Below are 23,913 nucleotides of genomic sequence, written 5' to 3'. Positions count from 1 at the left end.
TTGGTTCAGGGGGGGTGACTATGTTCCCCTAGGACCTTCAGCAATGCTCCACAGCAGGGTTCTGGCTTCAGCAGTTACAGGGGCCTTGAGTTGCTCCAGTTACCACTCTACTCCCCAGGATGGTCCTTGTCGTCCCTCAGTGCGAGATAGGGCCCCAATCAGTACACATGTGTATAATGGCGTTTGCAGTCTCAATGTTCAGGCCCGCACGCCACCTGCTTCGTGCTGTGTTATCTTACCCCTATGCAGCCAGTCAGTCTGCACCGTTGTATGGGTGCCGCCGCCAGTGATGTCAGTGGCGCCGTTAGATGCGACCACTCTACCCCTCCATGCGTGCCCCCATCTGGCAGGGAAATTGCGAGTCTTGTGGCTGCATAAGATTGCGGCTCGAGTCCTGCCGTCTAATGAGTCCTGCCCCCTGCGCAGCAACGTGGGCGCTCAGTGTGTGTCTGCGGGCAACTCTATCGTTATGCCCCCCCTGCCGTACTCCCTCCAATGGCAGCAGGGACCTCCAACACCTGGCCCCATCATTAAGGGGCCCCCGCTCCTTCCTCCGGGCCCAAGCAGTTATGGCCAGGCGCAGAGGACGGAGTCCTTTTTGTCCCGTGGGGTGCGTGGCCTACGCTCTCATCTTTGTGTGACCGTATCTTTCCTGCCCAGGTGCGAAGCGCTTTTCAGGAGTCCAATCGGTGATTCTCCTGGGCCAATCACCGTGGACCGGCCTAGTCCGCCGCCACCTCGCCTAGCGTCTCCCGCCGGCCAAGCGTACCTCGCCGGCCAAGCGTACCTCGCGGAAAACGTCTCGATAGGCTGCCAGATTCCGTTGTTCGTCGCTCGGTAAATGGGTGTCCCACGTGCACCAAATTGGGGCTGCTGCCTCAGGATGCCTTCAGCTTTGCAATGGTGATGAGGAATAAGCGATTTTTTCACTCAGGATGAGGATTAAGTGTAGGAAGCCGCCCGTGGCTACGGGAGCCTCACTGCAGTGCGGCCATTACAGTCCGGCGCCACCTAGCGCCCCCTAGTGTTCCTCAACCTTGTCACAATCCCTTTGTCCTCGATTTGACGGCATGTGTTTTGTCTTCATGTTGGTCCAGGATGAGCCTTCTCAAGGCAGAAGGCGCTGTAATAGGGAAAATATTTCTGAAATCTTAAGAGCTGCACATTGTGACAGAAAAGAGCTGAAAATGCACCTCTTTAAAGATTATAACATTATGATGCATCAACCCTCCTCCCACTCTTAGAAACCATCTCGCCCTCCAATCACATGTTGACTGTCTTTGTCTTGGACCATGTGCAGAGCTCTGATGCCTTCCAGTGATTGTCATGGTATATTAATAAGAAATATATATATAAGGTGAAACGTGTTCACATTTGAGTAGCTCACATCCCTCTTACATTGTGATGTGAGGAGCTACGTTCAGTGTACTGGTTTCCATTTGTGATTCAATGTTGTGACCTGATATGTCAGACGCATGATCTCTTATAAGGTCTTCCTGTTACTCGGTCTGGAACTTGTAACCAGCTGGAGCTGTGGCTGGAAGGGTCTGTGGTATTTATGGATCGGTACATAGAGCGTAGAAAGAGGACAGAGATGACACCAGACTCCACATGACCTGGTTCAGATGTCAGCAGGAATATGGTTGGCAACGGGGAGCCAAGAACATTCTGTAAAACATGTTTCATGGAGGTTGGACTGAATATCCATCACGCTGCAGATTGCCAGACCCTGGCTTTCTTTCATCACCCAGCTCTTCTCCCTGTTTAAAGCTCCTGTGCATCGTCTGTAACCAGGCGCCACCAAGCTCACATCTCCCATACATGTAAAGGAGCACTAGGCTCCTATCCTCCTACCTTTTTAAACACGCTAGTGTGCCGTCTCTAAGCAGGAGGTACCAGTCTTGTATGCAAATGAGTCTGTGTGCCATCTGTAACTCGGTTCGCTTGTGCATATGTACACAAGCACCAGGCTAATGTGACTCCTCACCGTGTAAACAGATTGTGTGCCGTCTGCAACCAGAATCTTTATACTTTTAGTAACCAAGCTGAGGTGTGGGGCCCTTTATAATCGAGAATAGCCTTTCCCATTTCTCATCTCTATGTAAAGAACATGTTATGTTATGTTATGTTATGTTATGTTATGTTATGTTATTTTTTATTTGTTAAGCGCACATACGCCCGAAGGCTTCTTGGCGCTGTGACCAGGAATAACCAGGCTCCTATCCTCATTATGTAACTCGCCCTATTATGTCAGAGGATAACTCTGTGATACATAAATGCTATGGTGTTAGTGCACCGCGAGTGTTGATGGTCTCCGTTAGCACCCAGTGATGAACATCTAAAGCAGACAGGCTACACAAGTGGTAAAGTACCCTCTGTCATACATTATACAGATATTGCAAGTCACTAAGTGGTTCTGTGACCATGTAGAATAACGAGGCTGACGACAAAGCTCCTTGTTAGGGTCATGGAACTCAGAGATGGTTTAAAATATCCTTTTAAATAAGCCTGGGCAGTGAGCTCCGCTCAGTTTTCTGCAATCCACGGAGCACGCGGAATTTCACGAATCGGAGTTTTTTCCACGCTTGTGCTCATCAGCGTCAAGTAGGTGAGTTGAGTGAGGAAAATCAACCTCCCAGCGAGATTTTTTCCTTGCTCGCCAAGGTCTAGTTGGTGAGCGCGAGCGAGGAAAATCAACCTCCTCTCGAGATTTCTGAACACGTGTGGTCGAATTTGTCAATGCAAGTGGTCACGGCAGGTCGCGACCACTCACATTGAGAAACCTTCCGTTCGTCTTGAGAAAGCTGCAGCTGGAGTAGAACATCTACGTGCGCCCTCTTTCCCTGCATATGGTGCTGTTCGCAATGATTTTACAGTACTGGTCAAACACCCGGCACTCAAAATCACCACGAACCACATGACCCTAACGCACTCCGCCACTCGCAGTACTCTGAGTAGCGCAGCAGAGTTTTTTTGTCACTTCGCTGAGTTCCCATGAACTCTGCCCAGGCTTACTTTTAATGCCCATCAGGCGGAATTTTCTAACTCAAAACTTATCGGCTAGACAGATCAATGCGCCTTTTATTGTGGGTGGGAAAGCATAGTCAAGCGATGCTTGCAAAGTTCAAACTTTCAAGGATGAAAGTGTCACAATCTTGTCCTCACCTTATGACCCGCAAGGGTTGGATTTCAAAACCCCTGGTGCAAGGACTCATTTCAGTGCACCAATATGATTAGAAAACCACTCTGAACTTCGACCCATACACCACACACTGAGCAGCACTGTGCAGGAAGTGTTTTCGGGTTATCAGTCCCACTAGGTGAGGTCAGCGACAAAATGGGACTCCAACATCTCTTTCACAAGTGAATAACACGCTCAAAATTGCAATAAGCTGAGACGAGCTGCGCAATGCTGTTTTACGATTAGAAGTATGCATTGTCACATTTATCCATCAAAATGTATCCTCCTGGCCAATGCCCGATATATATCATGTAACTCAATAAAATATATTGTTAAAAAAAAATTGCAATAAGAAACATGGGATATGCTTAAAAATGTTTACTTCTAAAACCCAAGCTTAGTGTATTTAATATGAATAGTAACTAAACAGAATGTGAAAATAAATGCAGTAGTGCATGACATGGTTAGTTAAAACAAAATGAACATTTCTAACATGATTTGCAGGTTCTATCATCCCGCCATCCTAACTCTGTTTCCAAGCTCTGTGCTAAAACGTAGCTGAAGCAGTAACTAGAAAGCTGTAAACCGAGTTTCTTAAGATCGATCGCACAGCATACCTTCTGTCGTTGTTTAGCTATTCTCTATCACAGCTTTGCCCCTGTATGATAACAGTTTCTTAAGATCGATCGCACTGCATAACTTCTCTCTGTTGAGCTATTCTATATCACAGCTTTACTCTGGTATGCTAACAGTTTCTTGTGATGGATCGCACACCGTACCTTCTCTCGATGTTTAGCTATTCCCTATCACAGCTTTGCTAACAGTTTCTTGCGATGGATTGCACAGCGTACCTTCTCTCTGTGTGGAGCTATTCTCTATCACAGCTTTGCCCCAGTATGATAACAGTTTCTTGCGATGGATCGCACAGCGTACCTTCTCTCTCTGTTTGGCTATTCTCTATCACAGCTTTGCCCCAGTATGATAACAGTTTCTTGCGATGGATCGCACAGCCTACCTTCTCTCTCTGTTTGGCTATTCTCTATCACTGCTTTGCCCCAGTATGATAACAGTTTCTTAAGATGGATCGCACAGCGTACCTTCTTGATCTGTTTAGCTATTCTCTATCACAGCTTTGCCCCAGTATGATAACAGTTTCTTAAGATGGATCGCACAGCATACCTTCTTGATCTGTTTAGCTATTCTCTATCACTGCTTTGCCCCAGTATGATAACAGTTTCTTAATATGGATCGCACAGCGTACCTTCCCTCTGTGTTTAGCTTTCTCTATCACAGCTTTGCCCCAGTATGATAACAGTTTCTTAAGATGGATCGCACAGCGTACCTTCTTGATCTGTTTAGCTATTCTCTATCACTGCTTTGCCCCAGTATGATAACAGTTTCTTAATATGGATCGCACAGCGTACCTTCCCTCTATGTTTAGCTTTCTCTATCACAGCTTAGCCCCAGTATGATAACAGTTTCTTAAGATGGATCGCACAGCGTACCTTCTTGATCTGTTTAGCTATTCTCTATCACAGCTTTGCCCCAGTATGATAACAGTTGCTTAAGATGGATCGCACAGCGTACCTTCTCTCTCTTTTTAGCTATTCTCTGTCACAGCTTTGCCACAGTATGATAAGTTTCTTAAGATGGATCGCACAGCGTACCTTCTATAGGTGTTTAGCTATTCTCTATCACAGCTTTGCCCCAGTATGATAATAGTTTCTCAAGATCGATCGCACAGCGTACCTTCTCTCTCTGTTTGGCTATTCTCTATCACAGCTTTGCCCCAGTATGATAACAGTTTCTTGCGATGGATCGCACAGCCTACCTTCTCTCTCTGTTTGGCTATTCTCTATCACTGCTTTGCCCCAGTATGATAGCAGTTTCTTAAGATGGATCGCACAGCGTACCTTCTTGATCTGTTTAGCTATTCTCTATCACAGATTTGCCCCAGTATGATAACAGTTTCTTAAGATGGATCGCACAGCGTACCTTATTGATCTGTTTAGCTATTCTCTATCACTGCTTTGCCCCAGTATGATAACAGTTTCTTAATATGGATCGCACAGCGTACCTTCCCTCTGTGTTTAGCTTTCTCTATCACAGCTTTGCCCCAGTATGATAACAGTTTCTTAAGATGGATTGCACAGCGTACCTTCTTGATCTGTTTAGCTATTCTCTATCACTGCTTTGCCCCAGTATGATAACAGTTTCTTAATATGGATCGCACAGCGTACCTTCCCTCTGTGTTTAGCTTTCTCTATCACAGCTTTGCCCCAGTATGATAACAGTTTCTTAAGATGGATCGCACAGCGTACCTTCTTGATCTGTTTAGCTATTCTCTATCACAGCTTTGCCCCCGTATGATAACAGTTGCTTAAGATGGATCGCACAGCGTACCTTCTCTCTCTTTTTAGCTATTTTCTGTCACAGCTTTGCCACAGTATGATAAGTTTCTTAAGATGGATCGCACAGCGTACCTTCTATAGGTGTTTAGCTATTCTCTATCACAGCTTTGCCCCAGTATGATAATAGTTTCTCAAGATCGATCGCACAGCGTACCTTCTGTCTCTGTTTAGCTATTCTCTATCACAGCTTTGCCCTGGTATGCTAACAGTTTCTTGAGATGGATCGCACAGCGTACCTTCTCTCGGTGTTTAGCTATTCTCTATCACAGATTTGCCCCAGTATGATAACAGTTTCTTTAGATCCATCACACAGGGTACCTTCTCTCTCTGTTTAGCTATTCTCTATCACAGCTTTGCCCCAGAATGATAACAGTTTCTTAAGATGGATCGCACAGCGTACCTTCTTGCTCTGTTTAGCTATTCTCTATCACAGCTTTGTCCTAGTATGATAACAGCTGCTTAAGATGGATCGCACAGCGTACCTTCTCTCGGTGTTTAGCTATTCTCTATCACAGATTTGCCCCAGTATGATAACAGTTTCTTTAGATCCATCACACAGGGTACCTTCTCTCTCTGTTGAGCTATTCTCTATCACAGCTTTGCCCCAGAATGATAACAGTTTCTTAAGATTGATCGCACAGCGTACCTTCTTGCTCTGTTTAGCTATTCTCTATCACAGCTTTGTCCCAGTGTGATAACAGCTGCTTAAGATGGATCGCACAGCGTACCTTCTCTAGGTGTTTAGCTATTCTCTGTCACAGCTTGATTCCAGTATGATAACATTTTCTTAAGATGGATCGCACAGCATACTTCTCTCTGTGTTTAGATATTATGTATCACAGCTTTGCCCAGGTATGATAAGCAGGGCAAGGCTGATGGCCACTCCCAGAGCCCGTCTCCCACAAACTGAGGTGACTTCTAATACAATAGTTCCATTGAGAAGCCTGTCTAGTATTGGGGGTGCATGGTGTGTCTAGTCTGAGCCTCATCACGTACAGGAGCAAATGGCACAACAAGTGTATTGCCAAATTGAGGGGGTGGAAGTTGTATCTAGTCTGATCCTCCCCCATACAGAGCTGAAGGGAACAATAATTGGCATAGTCACCTTAAAGGGACAAATGCTGTGTCTTGTCTTATCCTCACTCCGAACCGAAACTACGGGCACAAGAAGTATAGTGCACCATCACTGAGTAAGTGAATCTGGGATAAATGTAGCCTCGCACAACCAACTGAGCATTCCTGCAGGTATGGTACTTGATGTCAAAAGTTTATTGTCAGCAGTTTATGCCATAGCAATAAAAACATTGATAATTACAGCACATAAATGAATGGTGCATAAGCAAAGTTCATATAAAAACTACTACACTTTGCGAATCATCCATGATCTGACGTAAAATGCAAGTGCAAACGAATGACATACATCCCTATTAAAACCAATCAATCAGATAGAGCGTCATTAGATCTTATAAAGCGTACCAGCTAACAAGCACGTACCTAGATGCAGATACCGGCGTCTATGTCTGCTCGTTGCCTACTCAGAGCAAGTAAACCTGCTAGTAAGCCTGACAGCAGTCTTATAAACAACAGAAATAAAAGAAGAGCACAAGCCTGTCCTGGGTGGTGCAGAGGACTTGAGGCCTGTCCAGGGGTGCAGAGGAGGTGAGGCCTGTCCAGAGGGTGCAGAGAAGGTGAGGCCTGTCCAGAGGGTGCAGAGGAGGTGAGGCCTGTCCAGGGGTGCAGAGGAGGTGAGGCCTGTCCAGAGGGTGCAGAGGAGGTGAGGCCTTTCCAGAGGGTGCAAAGGAGGCGTGGCCTGTCCAGGGTGGTGCAGAGGACGTGAGGCCTGTCCAGGGGTTGCAAAGGAGGTGAAGCCTATCCAGATGGTGCAGTGGAGGTGAGGCCTGCCCAAGGGGTGCAGATGAGGTGAGCCCAGTCTAGGGGTTGCAGAGGAGGTGAGTCCTGCCAGGGTGTGCAGAGGAGGTGAGTCCAGTCTAGGGGTTGCAGAGGAAGTGAGGCATGTCCAAGGGGGTGCAGATGAGATGAGGGCTGTCCAGGGGGTGCAGAGGAGCCGAGGCTTGTCCAGAAGGTGCAGAGGAGGTGAGGCATGTCCAGGAGGGTGCAGTGGAGGTGAGGCCTGTCTAGGGGTGCAGATGAGGTGAAGCCTGTCCAATTGGGGTGTAGAGGAGGTTAGGCCTGTCCAAGGGTGCAAAGGAGGTAAGGCATACCCAGGGGGTGCAGAGAAGGTAGGTCCAATCTAGGGGTTGCAGAGGAGGTGAGTCCAGTCTAGGGGGTGTAGAGGAGACGAGACCTGTCCTGGGGGTGCAGAGGAAGTAAGGCCTGTCCTGTGCTAGGGGTGCAGAGAGGGTGACACCTCTCTGGGGATAGAGGGGGGTCAGAGGAGGTAAGAGGAGGTAAGAGCAGTCCAGGGGCAGCAGTGGCGGTGAGGCCAGTCCAGGGGGTGCAGAGGAGGTGAGGCCTGTCCAGGGGCGCAGAGGAGGTGAGACCTGTCCAGGGGGTGCAGAGGAGCTAAGGCCTGTCCAGAGGGGGGCAGAGGAGGTGAGGCCCGTCCAGAGGGTACAGATGAGGTGAGCCCTGTCCAGAGGGTGCAGAGGAGGTGAAGCCTGCCAGGGGGTGCGGAGGAGGTGAGGCCTGTCCAGATGGTGCAGAGGAGGTGAGGCCTGTCCAGAGGGTGCAAAGGAGGTGAGGCCTATCCAGGGGTGCAGAGGAGGAGAGGCCTCTCCAGGGGGTGCAGAAGAAGTGAGGCCTGTCCAGGGGGTTGCAGAGAAAGTAAGGCTTGTCCTATGCTAGGAGTTGCAGAGGAGGTCAGGCCTGTCCTATGTTTGGCTGCGGGGGGAGGGAGGTGAGGTCAGTCCAGGGGGTGCAGATGCCATAAGTCCGGTCGAGGGGTGCAGAGGAGGTGAGGCCTGCCAGGGAGTGCAGAGGAGGTGAGGCCTGTCCAGAGGGTGCAGAGGAGGTGAGGCCTTTCCAGAGGGTGCAAAGGAGGCGTGGCCTGTCCAGGGTGGTGCAGAGGACGTGAGGCCTGTCCATGGGTTGCAAAGGAGGTGAAGCCTATCCAGATGGTGCAGTGGAGGTGAGGCCTGCCCAAGGGGTGCAGATGAGGTGAGTCCAGTCTAGGAGTTGCAGAGGAGGTGAGTCCTGCCAGGGTGTGCAGAGGAGGTGAGTCCAGTCTAGGGGTTGCAGAGGAAGTGAGGCATGTCCAAGGGGGTGCAGATGAGATGAGGGCTGTCCAGGGGGTGCAGAGGAGCCGAGGCTTGTCCAGAAGGTGCAGAGGAGGTGAGGCATGTCCAGGAGGGTGCAGTGGAGGTGAGGCCTGTCTAGGGGTGCAGATGAGGTGAAGCCTGTCCAATTGGGGTGTAGAGGAGGTTAGGCCTGTCCAAGGGTGCAAAGGAGGTAAGGCATACCCAGGGGGTGCAGAGAAGGTAGGTCCAATCTAGGGGTTGCAGAGGAGGTGAGTCCAGTCTAGGGGGTGTAGAGGAGACGAGACCTGTCCTGGGGGTGCAGAGGAAGTAAGGCCTGTCCTGTGCTAGGGGTGCAGAGAGGGTGACACCTCTCTGGGGATAGAGGGGGGTCAGAGGAGGTAAGAGGAGGTAAGAGCAGTCCAGGGGCAGCAGTGGCGGTGAGGCCAGTCCAGGGGGTGCAGAGGAGGTGAGGCCTGTCCAGGGGCGCAGAGGAGGTGAGACCTGTCCAGGGGGTGCAGAGGAGCTAAGGCCTGTCCAGAGGGGGGCAGAGGAGGTGAGGCCCGTCCAGAGGGTACAGATGAGGTGAGCCCTGTCCAGAGGGTGCAGAGGAGGTGAAGCCTGCCAGGGGGTGCGGAGGAGGTGAGGCCTGTCCAGATGGTGCAGAGGAGGTGAGGCCTGTCCAGAGGGTGCAAAGGAGGTGAGGCCTATCCAGGGGTGCAGAGGAGGAGAGGCCTCTCCAGGGGGTGCAGAAGAAGTGAGGCCTGTCCAGGGGGTTGCAGAGAAAGTAAGGCTTGTCCTATGCTAGGAGTTGCAGAGGAGGTCAGGCCTGTCCTATGTTTGGCTGCGGGGGGAGGGAGGTGAGGTCAGTCCAGGGGGTGCAGATGCCATAAGTCCGGTCGAGGGGTGCAGAGGAGGTGAGGCCTGCCAGGGAGTGCAGAGGAGGTGAGGCCTGTCCAGAGGGTGCAGAGGAGGTGAGGCCTTTCCAGAGGGTGCAAAGGAGGCGTGGCCTGTCCAGGGTGGTGCAGAGGACGTGAGGCCTGTCCATGGGTTGCAAAGGAGGTGAAGCCTATCCAGATGGTGCAGTGGAGGTGAGGCCTGCCCAAGGGGTGCAGATGAGGTGAGTCCAGTCTAGGGGTTGCAGAGGAGGTGAGTCCTGCCAGGGTGTGCAGAGGAGGTGAGTCCAGTCTAGGGGTTGCAGAGGAAGTGAGGCATGTCCAAGGGGGTGAAGATGAGATGAGGGCTGTCCAGGGGGTGCAGAGGAGCCGAGGCTTGTCCAGAAGGTGCAGAGGAGGTGAGGCATGTCCAGGAGGGTGCAGTGGAGGTGAGGCCTGTCCAGGGGTGCAGATGAGGTGAAGCCTGTCCAATTGGGGTGTAGAGAAGGTTAGGCCTGTCCAAGGGTGCAAAGGAGGTAAGGCATACCCAGGGGGTTCAGAGAAGGTAGGTCCAATCTAGGGGTTGCAGAGGAGGTGAGTCCAGTCTAGGGGGTGTAGAGGAGACAAGGCCTGTCCTGGGGGTGCAGAGGAAGTAAGGCTTGTCCTGTGCTAGGAGTTGCAGAGGAGGTCAGGCCTGTCCTATGTTTGGCTGCGGGGGGAGGGAGGTGAGGTCAGTCCAGGGGGTGCAGATGCCATAAGTACGGTCGAGGGGTGCAGAGGAGGTGAGGCCTGCCAGGGAGTGCAGATTAGGTGAGGCCTGTACAAGGGATGCAGAGCAGTTGAGGCCTGTCTTCTTCTTGGGGGGGTGGGTGCAGAGGAGATGAGCACTGTTCATGGGGATGCATAAGAGGTGAGGCCTGTGTCCAGGAATAAATCCAGTATTTGAAAAGCGCGAACAATTGCCCAAGGGCGTCAAGGCGCTGGGGCCGTCGGGAAAATTAAGCGAGCTATTGCACAGAGTCGCATGGTGCTGAGCCCTGGCCGGTACTCCACACCTCTTCTGAAGGGTGCAGGGGAGAAGATACCTGTCCAGGGGGTTCAGATTAGGTGAGGCCTTTCCTAGGGATGCAGAGGAGTTGAGGCCTGTCCAGGGGTGCAAGGGAGTTGAGGCCTGTCCAGGGGGTGTTATCTGCAGAGAATCACAGTATGTCTGTGCTTCCATTTTTAGGTCGAGCTGGTGTAGCAGTGCGAAGCATCTATTGTTGTCGGGTTGCCGGGTATGTGAGACAGAGTGTGGGCACGCACTTGGCTTACTGCGATTTCATCGTGTGTGCGCGCTTTTGGTGGTGGGCGTTCGCGCAGGGCCGTTTGAGATTTCAGCGTGTGTGTGCGCTTTTGTACTTCGCATCACGTGTACTGCTGAGCGCTGGCGTTCTGCTGTTGGGAGCGCGCTTCACAAGCTGGCTAATATTGAATAGGTGGATCGCACATGCACACACACACCCCCCTCTCCCCTCCCACTAATGGGCTCATGCGCACACACACAGCCAAGCTCGCACCCCCCCACCACTCACGGGCTCATGCGCACACAAACAGCCACGCTCGCACCCCCCCTGTAGTGTAGTTCCTATATTCCCAATAGGCTCTGCGCATTGGAATAACATAAACGATAGTTTAGACGTAGGACTTAGGTCGACTAGGTCTCTATTGAATATGTTAGACTTAATTATGAATGCCATCTAGCTCAGAGGTCACTAGAAACTTTCTCGAATTCACAAGAAGGGATTAGTTTCTGACAACCGCATAAACATGACAACTTTGCTCCCTTAGAAGAAGGAGTATATCTCCAGAGTCGTGGAAACAATAGATAGCTATTTTACTCAGTCAATCGTGCATGCTTAGTTTCACCAGAAGTGCAGAGAAACAGAGAGACGGGCGTTTTCAATAAAAGAGGTTGTTTATTGAACAGTCATCTTTCTCATGCAAGAGAAGTGAATTGCTACAATCGCAATACTTGTCATAAAGTACAGTGCGTACAGTAAAAGTAGTATTATAAAATAATACTGTAAAACCATGGTATGGTTTCTAAGCCATACGGTGTTTAAAATAGATAAAATACATACAATGATAAAAATAATGACTAAACGTACTCAACTGTTGCTTCTAAGATACGCCTACCCCGGTGTACCTAACCTAAGCCTAGTACATGGGAAGGAGTAAGTGAGATGTAGTTTGAGTTAAGATAGTTTCTGCCAAGAATCTAAATCAAGAATTCTCTAAGGGTCTAATCAGCTCCATACCTTGGTTATAGAATGAAGGAGGTCTTGTATCTCTCTCTCAGGACTCGATCAAACAGCAACCCGCAAGGGTGACAGGGAAACACTGGAGCTGGATTTCTCGGCAGGAGAAAAGACAGCGTCTCTCTCAGTGCGTCAGCGGGAGGGTCGGCTTCCTTTGGCACTTGCTACAGCAGGGCGTCGGGCAAGTAGATAGTTGATCTGCTCCAAACCACCGTGTGTTTTGCTAGGGCAGTTGCTGGTATATTTATACCTGGAAGGTGCCGAGTTTGACGTAAGGTTGGACATAAGACGTCACTAAGAACTCGCAGTTCTTTCAGGACTCCGGGAGTTCTAGGACAAATCAATACAGAAGCAGGGGGAATTCCCAGGCTGCTGGAGGCTTGGTTTGTTTAAGAACGCGTTGTGCTTTCTAGGAGTCTATGGGAGTAGCCTTGCCGTATTTGGAAAGCATTGACTATGACTTAATATGGGTATGATTCTTATGCCTATATAAGGGTATGATTTGATATAATCACATAAGGGCATAAATCGGGAATATTTAACTAGAGTCCTAGATTTGTCTACAACACCCACTCCACGTATAATGTCCATCATTACTAAATACTAAGCAATTTGAAACATATCTATGCATGTGTTTTCCATCCCACCCAAAAATACATAAATTGCATTTTAAATGGTATAAACACGAAAAATGAGTATTATACTGTACGTTTTCAAGCAGTGGTATCATTCAGATAATGCATATATGGTAAATTGGAATATTGACTGAATGAAGCACGGAATTTACATTTATGAAATGGCTCTTAACCCCTTCAGCGCTGATGACAAAGCCAGCTCGTCATGGGCGTTACCTGCGCTACGCGCATGACGAGCTGGCTTTGTCACGAAACGCGCGTTTTTCAAATTTCAGCGCAAAGCGGGAAAAGAGGTTAATACAGAAGAGAAGGTCGAGACCATTTCATCACATATTTATACAAGACTGTACATGTGCTAGAGGCTAAGTCAAAATATTGTCTCTAGAGTTTCAATAGAAAAATTGTTCTCTAAGAATAGTTCTACTTTGAGCAGAGTATCATGTGCCAAAAAGGTAAATATTTTGGGAACAGGGAAAAATATAATTTTGCTCTCAGGGAAAAAAATAGTTCCAGAGTTTTTTAGAAGTTCTGTTTATCAAAACTGAAGGCCGAATTCAGAGTTCAAGGAACGCTGTGTGCTCGTGTTTTCAAAAGATATTCTTGTTGTTAGGAGAGAACATTAACTCAGATAGGCTGGCAAAGAATTCATCTACAACAGTAGGTGAAAGTTGGACCATGTCCGAAAAAGTAGAAATAGTGCATATGTGAGATGCATTGCCGTCATCGGTGTCTAGATCAGCAATGGTCACAGAAGGTTGTACCTGTGTGCCGCTTTCATCTCGTACCTCACTGCCACCTAGTCGTAATGGTGAGGTCTCAACGAATGCCGTCATCAGAATAGGGAGCCGCTGGGGACACCACGTTGCATGAGCAGTTACCGAACCAAGCAAAGTATCGATATCCATCGGTACTGCTGATGGGAGTGTGAGACAGACGTCTAACACGCATTCTTCTCCACAGAGCAGGCATCGTAGAACAGGCAGGATGCAATCTTTCCAGATTGGTCTGAACGAAAGAAACCAGGTAATATTCAGATCTCTTAGCCGAGCCAAGCCGAGGACTTTAGTAATCCGATCTCGGTATCGCATTGCTAGGAGCGTTTCTTCCATTGTAGCCTGAGTTTTGTCTGTGACTGGACTTGCATATCGGAGCAGAAGGAACAAAAATAAGATTCCTGCTACGAGCCCCAAGATGAGAGGCAGGCCGCCGAGCACAGAGTGCACGAAATTTGGGAGGATGCTCAGGACTGCTTCAAAGGGTGCTAACAGTCCTGAAAAAATTGTCCTAAATACATGTGTGATGCCACTGGTATCAGACATGTTCAAGATTTGACTTAACATTTCTACGAAATGCACTGGGTAATTTGATGATAATAGTGCATGTATCTCTGCTGCTGTCCTTGCGACTTGCAGATCATACGTTTCTCTAGACGAGGTTAAAGGCACAGTTGTTTGTAAAAGAATGGACTTCATTCTGCTTAAAGTATCAATTTGAATAGAAGAGATATTCAATGAAGGCCATATCGTTGCCTCCTTGTCTGGTTTGCTGTTTGGATACATTACTTGCATACAGCAAGTGACCCTGGATGTAACACTGACAAGATAGGCCGTTCCTGGCAACATGCCACAACAGCTGCGGTCACTTAACATAACGTAACTGCCGTTGGAAAGTTGTCTGAAAAAAGGCTCTATTTGTGTAGCAGGGGTGCTGTGCAGGTGCATGAAAGGTTATTTGATGAACCTTCGCAGGCTTCATGCAAGTTAATTCCTTGACACAGAAGTGTACTGCTTAGTGAATTTTTACAGTTGTTACCAGTAAGAAATACCTCTTTTTTCCCCCACTCCAACATCTATAAGTGTAAGGTAAATCCCAGGTTGACTTTATGTACCCTTTACCCAACCTTTCATACAGGCCCGCTGGTATGTGCTTTTGGCAATATTGAAACTGAAAAGTCGTTATCGGAATTGTAAGGGTGCCATGTATTATCCATTCAATGACAGGTTTTTCAGAGACTGTCAATGGTAATCTTTCTAGTTTTTCAATGCTCAGCACCATATAGTCTTCCCCTCTCTGTGCCAAAGAGATTTGTTTATCTGTAAGGTTAAAGACAGAAAACAATGACGTTGTTTTGATTATAAGCTATGGCACGTAACCTGAACAGAGATTTTGTAACGTCCAGCCTAACTGTACAATAGAACGTAATTGGGACTGGCCATGTTGTAACATTAGCATATCCTGTTCTATTATATCAATAGCAGATGACAGAATGCTGTCCAGTGAATAAATTCTGGAGGACAGAGTCGTTAAACCATTGTCCACTACAGACAGTGTTTTTTCCAAATTAATACGATCAATTTCTCGTATTTTTTCAGCAGTTTCAATTTGAGTTACTTTCCAAGCTTCGTTGTAAGCAGCATATATACCGGCGTATATGAAACATTTTGTACGCTGTTTGCGAGGTCCCAGTAAGAAATCTCGCAAGTCAGCACCTTCTTTAAGTAAGGTCAAGTGTTGCTTAATTTCAGGTAGTGTGGATTTCTGTAGCCATTCGAAGCATAGTTTTCCTACACTGTATGTTGTTATTATCCCTGGATGTTGTCTCGGGGAATATCTTGGGTCTGGCCTGTTCCGTTTGAACCCCCGTGTTTTGTTCAGGAATCTATCTTGACAGTTATTAGTGTCTGTGGGCCAGATCAACCATTTTTTCCAATCAGGATTAGTTTTATTTTGGTGTAATATATGGGATACGTCTATCTCCACATCTGTAGTGCTATTACTATCAGGTATGGGCTTTGGTATGGACGTTTATTTAAGTCCTTTATCCTGGCTAGGCCAAGACAGGTTGTTTGTTGAATGATGTCATTCAGGAACATTATTCGTTCTGGGATCATGCAGGCTCTGAATAATGATTTTAAACCTTGTACCTGCCAGTTTTTTGTACGCAGACAGTTTTCGTCCCAATGTTGTTTTTCCAAAGTTCAAAACCAAATGTAGACAATTTTTCATAACATTTTGCAGAATATATCAGTTTAGTATTTGTCAACATGCTTTTCATTCCTGTCTTATTTAAAACCTTAAAATAAAATGTTTCTGGATCAGTGTTATTAAACCCTGAGAAGTATGGGAATTTCTCATAAAATGTTTTCGAGCAGCCTTTTGGCGGTGTTGGACAATGTTCCCATTGATTATAAGCAAAAACATTTCTAGGATTAGCAGATTTATGCAAATAGTGGTGCCCATAATGATTAAAGCAATACATTTCTTCATAATCTGATGAGCCTTCTAAATAATCATGTTCTGTAAATTTTGCTGACATTTCTAAATCTGACATCATATTATTAATATTTTCAAAGTCCCAATCATCAGAGAAAGTACTAGGTGATAAAAAGTAACTTAAAGAAACCTTGAACTGGTGTAGATATTTCAAGAGTTCGATCGGGCCATAGATGTTGTAATCAGTAGGGTCCCATGCTACACCACCAGGTATAGGAATGGCTGTGATGTTTACTGATGATAGTACTCTTTTTTCAATGTGAGAAGATCTGTGAGGCTTTAGAACCAAGTTGATGTTCTGACTTGCTGTGTCCATTGTACTGTATTTTCCATCAATCATTCTTCCCAAGCTTAAAACCAAAATGAGCCAGAGTAGGAGGAAAAGTACACCTAACACATCCACAATTCAATCCATGGTGAAATCAGATATGTTTCTCCAATTTGATGAAAGAGTTCAGTTATTTTTTCTTTGAAAGTTTTATTTGCTGGCTTTTCTTCATGTTAACTTGGATCTTCAGAAAAGTCATAGAAATTGATGAAGTAGCCAGATGCAGTTCTGTCAATTGTTGGAATTTCTTCCGGATTTTCATTAATCTTTGGATTTGTATGGTCAGAGGCTACCTCATTGTAGACAGGTATTTCCTGACGATCTGTTTGCAATTTGGGTTTCAAGAGGCACAAGTTCCATGGCTTTGTTGCATAGTCCTTCTTTATTCACTGCAGGTTTATCAAATGTGATTAGTCTCTCAGTTTGAACCTCTTGAATAGTAGCAAGGTTTGGTCTTCTGCTACATCTTGGGAGTCCACTGGGCCTACTACTTATTATTGGCCACATGATTGTGGTTTTACCAGATCGATTGATACAACTCTGTTCTCCTTTTTACCAGCAAGGGGCGGTAGTACTACTGATCTTGTTCCGCTGATTTCCAAGACAGGTACTGCTTTCCGGTAAGAAGGCCCAAATTCCTTCTTCACCGCCATCTTTTCTCTGACCAGATCCCCAATCTTTAGAATCCAGACAGGTCTTGCTGGGACAGGTGTTTTTTTTCTTCAGTGGCCGTTGGCTTTAGCTTCGTGTTACTTAGACTTCTTCTTGTCTCATTCAAGTCCTGTAAAACAGCCAAACGATCTTTGATATTTGAGTTGGACACTTATTAGATGTTTGACCCACCCATCACCCAAACCTAATACCCTCGGTGTTATAGATTGCATTATGTCACGTTTTTTTCTCTCCACTACCGCAAAGCAATGCCCAAGCTGGCCATCGCATGCCAATTGCGTATGTACCGATAAAGACTCGCAAATCTTTTAGAACAGTTCTGGAGTCAGCCGAGCACTGGGGCCACATCCAAATGAATCTCGTGCAAGAATCCACTGCGACCATGATATATTTATAGTTGCCATCCCTTTGTAAGGGACCACAGTGGTCCAGATAAACACATGCTAATGGTTTATCTGAGATTAGAAGGGTCACTGTTGATACCTTCATTTTTTGGCATATTTCACATTCTAGAACATAGTTTCTAGTCTGTTTTCTCATGCGTGGCCACCAACATCTCTGTTTTAATAACGATACTGTGGCGGAAACACCAGCATGTTCAGAAGCGAGCCCTTCATGTACCGCTAAAATTAGTCCTAACCTATGTTCTATGTTTGGAATTGCCCTATCCCCCACTCCAGGGATTACAGCAAAAGGAACATTATTTGCATCAGTTTTGTATGAGTACTTTACTGGAAAGCCTTTCGGGAGTTTTACCACAGTTTTTTACTGAAGCACTGACAGCTTGCATTATCTCGCTGTCTATTTTTGTTTTTGACCGGGTAATGGCAGCTATGGAAGCCGTTTGCACAGCTGCCTTTACGGCCTCATCAGCCAATGAATTCCCTGCAACGTGAACGCCATCACGTTGATGACTCAGTGTATGTATTACGTGAATCTTTTGTAGTTCTTTCTGAAAAAGAACTACTTGTTCCCAAAGCATTTTATGCTTGATTGTGCCACCTTTTGCATCTTTGAAACCGTTTTGAACCCAGTTCTGCAAGTATTCATTGTAAGACTGGACGCAATAATATGAATCGCACACTATTAGTGTGGGGAATTCGCGATCGGTATTTTCAAGCGCCATCTTAAAAGCCTGTAGTTCAGCTCGCTGAGCTGTACAGTCTCCGAGTGATTGAGTTTTAGTGACCAGGGGTCTAAATTTTCCTTCGTGCCAACGACCTTTAACAATCGCGCACGCAGCACTATATGCTTGTTTAACCCCAACTGCGGGTTGTGCTGAACCGTCTGTATATATTATACAGCTGTAATGTTCCAGAGGCAGGATCTCAGTCACCAGAGGACATTCATATTCGTGTTGGAGAAATTCTTGCGTTTTTAAGTTAGGATCCAATTCGTATACTACGTCTGATGCAGCAAGAGAATTAACCCATTGTATCCATCTCGGATGTAAAGCTTTAGCATTCGGAATGCTGGCTCTTGTTACTGCCTCTAGGGCAGGTACTGGTGTAACGATTATTATACGTTTACCTTGTGCGAGGGCTCTTTCTTTTGCTACAGCAATTTGGACCGCAGTCAGAATTTTTTCAGTAGAACTGAATTTCATTTCAGCTTGTGTATACAAGTGTGATTTGTAAGCTATTGGTACCGTTTCTCCCTCATTAGAGGTCAGGTACGTAAATCCGCATCTTCCTGGGATGACTCGGATTACAAGGTTGCATTCGTTTGCGCATGTTTGCATTTTTATTTTAGTTAACATGTCTGTTTGTATTGATCGTAACATTTTTGTGTGTTTCTGTGTCCAATTAATTGGTTTGAAATCAGGTTTTATTAATGCGTAGAGAGGTTTAACCCTCTCTGCGTAGTTTAGAATGTAAGTTCTTCTGAAATTCAGGAAACCGAGAATTGATTATAAGTTTTTCAGCGTTTTTGGAGCTTGGAGTACTGCACACTTCTCTAAGAAGTTGTCTGCTAGGCTTTTACCTTCACTTGATAACTCATATCCTAAAAATAGGACAGTGAGGTGGGCAATTTGTGATTTTTTAAAGTTGAATTTGTACCCTTCAGATGCGAACCCAAGTATTATGGTGTTCGCTCTTTTCAAGTGTGTCTCCAGGTCATCGTCTGTAAGATAGATGTCATCTACATAAGATAATGCCTCATCATCATACATTTGTAGTAATTCTGTTACCCTGGCTGAAAATAATCCTGGGCTGTTCTTAAATCCCTGGGGGAGACGACAAAATTGCGCCTGGGCCCCCATACGGGAGAAAGCGGTCAAATACCTGCTTTCTGGTGCAATGTTTTGACAGAAGAAACAATTTGAAATATCTAATGTCGTTTTATATTTTTTGCGCACATGTTATTCATTAGTGCTGCACTGTGTGAGTTTTGTACTGCAAATGTTTTGCAACAAGAGTTTAGGTGTCTGTAATCCAAAACTAGACGATATGAATCGTCTGGTTTGGAGACAGGAAACAAAGGGTTGTTCATTTGTGAGGTGCATGTTTCAATCACCCCCTGGTATTTAAGTTGATCTAAGATCTCCCTGACTTGTTTTTTAGCTTCTTGCTTAACAGGATACTGCCTCTGTGCAGTAGGTTGATTTTTTAACTGAATTTTATGGTGAGGAGAATCCTCATCCCATCCTACATGATTTTTATATAATGCAGGGGCTTGGACCACTGCCCATTTTCTAGCATATGTGTATTTGTTATGAATTGGAATGTGATTTGAGAAGGCAGGCATAATCATTTCTTCGCCATGTGGGCACTCCCTGACAAACTCTGGTGGCCAGTCTTTCTCTGCCAGAAGGATATCATAGCTTTTAGATAGATTCTCCCAAAAGAGACCTTTTATTTTCCTAGTTTTGTCCCCTTCTATACGTAATGTTATTTAATATAATTTATGGGGTACACTAACTCTGGTGTCTGCAGTTTCCACCTGAATGTATTCATTAGTGTCCACTGTCTCCAGAAGATTCATCAGGATCTTGCGAGCTATGGTCACTTCTGCTGCGCTGTCTAGCATTGTCTGGGCCCATTCTCCGTTCTTGAGTTGTGTCCTCAGAATCCTCGGCATGATTTATTTTAATACTAGCTACCTACTTTTTGGGAAATTGTAATTTTTTACTTTGATGAGCAGGTTCTTTGTCTTTGGACTTGACGCGCTCTTCTTTATGTTCTGACCGTCCTCTTCTTTCCGATTTCTGTGAGGAAGTCTGAAAAGATCGAGAGGGACGTGTATCATTATCTTGATATCTGTCAGGTTTTCTTAAATTGTCCCTATTTCTAAGGTTGTAACTTTTTTCAGAGGGCTTCCGTTGTGAGACCTGCCCCCCCGTTCTGGAGATCTATTTCTCCGTTGGGGAGACCTTCCTCTGGACTGAAACTGTTTTTCTCTGGGAGTGGTTTGTTTATTACCCTCCCTCTTCTTTTTTGGAGTAATGAGATTATTCTTAATAAAGGTTTTTTCAGGATTTTCAGTTAGTTGTGGTTTTAGTGGTTTCCCACCCAAACTATCTCTACCTAATTCTTCATAGCACTTCTCAATTATTCTGGCAAGTTCAAAAGGTTGGTCTGTTATTTCTGTTTCTTTTAATTTTTGGCGGATCGCCACGGATGCTGCTTCTCCTTTTATGTTGGCTAGTAGTAGAGCCGAGACTTGCTTAAAGTCTTTCAGTAATTTCATACCTAAATTTAAAGCAGGCTCTGGACCGTATTCATTTTGAATCTGTCTCAGTACGTCTGGTATAACCGCCATAGACGGAACACCATGTGTTTTTGTGTATATTGAAGCAAAGACTGTTTCCCAAGTGTCACAGTCCTCCACATGTGGTGTGATACCCATTGGTAGACAGATTGTCAGAATTCTGTGTTTTTCACTAGGCGTACTATCAGGAAATACAGCCTCTAATTGAGTAATTTTTTGAGCTAACCAGAACTGAATTTGTTCCCGTTTTGCGGGTAATTTGCCAATGACTGATTGTATAGTCTGTGGTGTAATTTTATTTTGTGTTCCCCTGGTGAGGGGTGTGCTGTGGAATTTTTATTGCTGGTTTGACTGTTAATGTCCGCATGACATATTGGACCAATTGTCTGTGTAATTTAATTAATTGTTTTAGCTGAACTAAAATTTCTCTGTCTGACATTTCTTCAATGTCAGGATGTGGTGTATAGCTGGCTAGAACTGGCCATGTGGCTCCTGGTCTACCTAGTGGACCGAGCCTGGTAATGTGATTTTGATGTTTTAGGGCAGGGGTCTCAAAACCGGTCCTGGAGGGCCGGATCCATGCCAGATTTTTAAAATAACTACATGTATCTAAATGGGGATATCCACAAAATCTGGCATGGATCCGGCTCTACAGGACCGGTTTGGAGACCCCTGTTTTAGGGTGCCATTAAACCAGAGTTGATGCTCTTGGTAAGTTAGTGGAATTTCAACGTCCTCGAAAGGAACGTATTCCGCTGGAGGTTCCTCTGCTTTGTAGTAGTGGAACTCGTGTGTCAGAGCATTTGCTGCTGGAAAAGTTATCCATGAATAGAATACCTCTGTCTGCTGATATTCATGTGCCTCTACCACAAATATGACTGTACCACCTCTTGATGATACTCCATTATTTATCATTTTGTAAGTTATACTTTTCCTTACATTTACCGGGAGAAGTATTGCCTCCGGGTCATTTTGGAGGGCTGTGTCATTTAAGACTGCTTGAGCTTCTATTCTAGCTCTTTCCCTTTCAACTTCACTATCCGTCATTTTTGCTGACAGAAAGTTTGCAGAGCAAGTTTCAAGGAAACAAAGATTAGGTGCACAATATTTTGGAACACTGTATCCTTCCACGTTGGCTAAACCAAAAACTAATTCATAGGATTCTCTTCCTACTAAGTTTTGGCGGATATTAACCTTTTACCCACTCCAGACGACTATTGGAGTTTTTACGGGAAAAGGGGTCTGTGCGAAAAGCACGACTGAGTTACTTCTAGTATCTAGTGTTAAATTATCACCTTACCAAACGTTGGGCGCCATGTAGTGTAGTTCCTATATTCCCAATAGGCTCTGCGCATTGGAATAACATAAACGATAGTTTAGACGTAGGACTTAGGTCGACTAGGTCTCTATTGAATATGTTAGACTTAATTATGAATGCCATCTAGCTCAGAGGTCACTAGAAACTTTCTCGAATTCACAAGAAGGGATTAGTTTCTGACAACCGCATAAACATGACAACTTTGCTCCCTTAGAACAAGGAGTATATCTCCAGAGTCGCGGAAACAATAGATAGCTATTTTACTCAGTCAATCGTGCATGCTTAGTTTCACCAGAAGTGCAGAGAAACAGAGAGACGGGCGTTTTCAATAAAAGAGGTTGTTTATTGAACAGTCATCTTTCTCATGCAAGAGAAGTGAATTGCTACAATCGCAATACTTGTCATAAAGTACAGTGCGTACAGTAAAAGTAGTATTATAAAATAATACTGTAAAAGCATGGTATGGTTTCTAAGCCATACGGTGTTTAAAATAGATAAAATACATACAATGATAAAATAATGACTAAACGTACTCAACTGATGCTTCTAAGATACCCCTACCCCGGTGTACCTAACCTAAGCCTAGTACATGGGAAGGAGTAAGTGAGATGTAGTTTGAGTTAAGATAGTTTCTGCCAAGAATCTAAATCAAGAATTCTCTAAGGGTCTAATCAGCTCCATACCTTGGTTATAGAATGAAGGAGGTCTTGTATCTCTCTCTCAGGACTCGATCTCCCAGCAACCCGCAAGGGTGACAGGGAAACACTGGAGCTGGATTTCTCGGCAGGAGAAAAGACAGCGTCTCTCTCAGTGCGTCAGCGGGAGGGTCGGCTTCCTTCGGCACTTGCTACAGCAGGGCATCGGGTAATTAGATAGTCGATCTGATCCAAACCGTGTGTTTTGCTAGGGCAGATGCTGGTATATTTATACCTAGCAGATGCAGAGTTTGACGTAAGGTTGGACATAAGACGTCACTAAGAACTCGCAGTTCTTTCAGGACTCCGGGAGTTCTAGGACAAATCAATACAGATGCAGGGGGAATTCCCGGGCTGCTGGAGGCTTGGTTTGTTTAAGAACGCGTTGTGCTTTCTAGGAGTCTATGGGAGTAGCCTTGCCGTATTTGGACTGCATTGGCTATGACTTAATATGGGTATGATTATTATGCCTATATAAGGGTATGATTTGATATAACCACATGAGGGCATAAATCGGGAATATTTAACTAGAGTCCTAGATCCGTCTACAACACCCCCATCACTCACGGGCTCACGTGCACACACTCAGCCATGCACGCACACACCCCCTACCCCACTCACGGGCTCATGCGCACACACACAGCCCCCACCCCACTCACCAGGTCTCTCAGGGTCCTCTCGTCCCGCGGTGGTGGCGGCTGCATGGGCTTGGTAGGCGGCGGGGGCAGGCCCCGGTAATGTGCCTTGAGCCCCCTCCGCTTCTCTCCCCATGTTCCTGGCGGCAGCGGTCCAGGCCCAGCAGCAGGCGGGGCTCTCCCTTAGCACGGGAGCCTCGCTGGTGTAACACGCTGGCTCCCTCCTCATCACAGGAGCGCGGGGCAGGCTCCCGTACGCTTCCTGTCTGTGCTGGTGGCCCCTCCCTCAAGCAGAAAGTACCGGGCAGTCCTGCCTGGCTCCCTGTGTCTAGTCTCGAAAGGCTGAGTCCGCCTTGTTGATAAATATCCTGTTTTTTGTTTTTTAAAATATGGTCACCCTAATTATAGATTTGTTTCATTGCATTCCTCGGGATTGTCGGCTATTAAGTACATATCAGACTTTTCTAACAAGGTCCACCTCGATCCTCCTCTGGAGTGAATATGTCACAGGCACGAGGCGCGTGACGTCAAGGTGCCATGACGTCATGTTCCCAAGAGTGATGGTGACCTGGCGCTTCTCTCACTGGCTCCAGGAGGCCTTGAGAGAGAGTGCACCTTCACGGACCCTCGTGGACCACAGGACAGGAGTAAACCTGCTGAAGGGGCACCGGGGCCTCCACTCCCC

The sequence above is a fragment of the Lissotriton helveticus genome, assembly GCF_964261635.1.
Source record: "Lissotriton helveticus chromosome 1_1 unlocalized genomic scaffold, aLisHel1.1 SUPER_1_unloc_9, whole genome shotgun sequence".
In the NCBI taxonomy this organism is placed as follows: domain Eukaryota; kingdom Metazoa; phylum Chordata; class Amphibia; order Caudata; family Salamandridae; genus Lissotriton; species Lissotriton helveticus.
The sequence above is the reverse complement of the archived record's forward strand: the minus strand, read 5'-3'. Positions refer to the sequence as shown.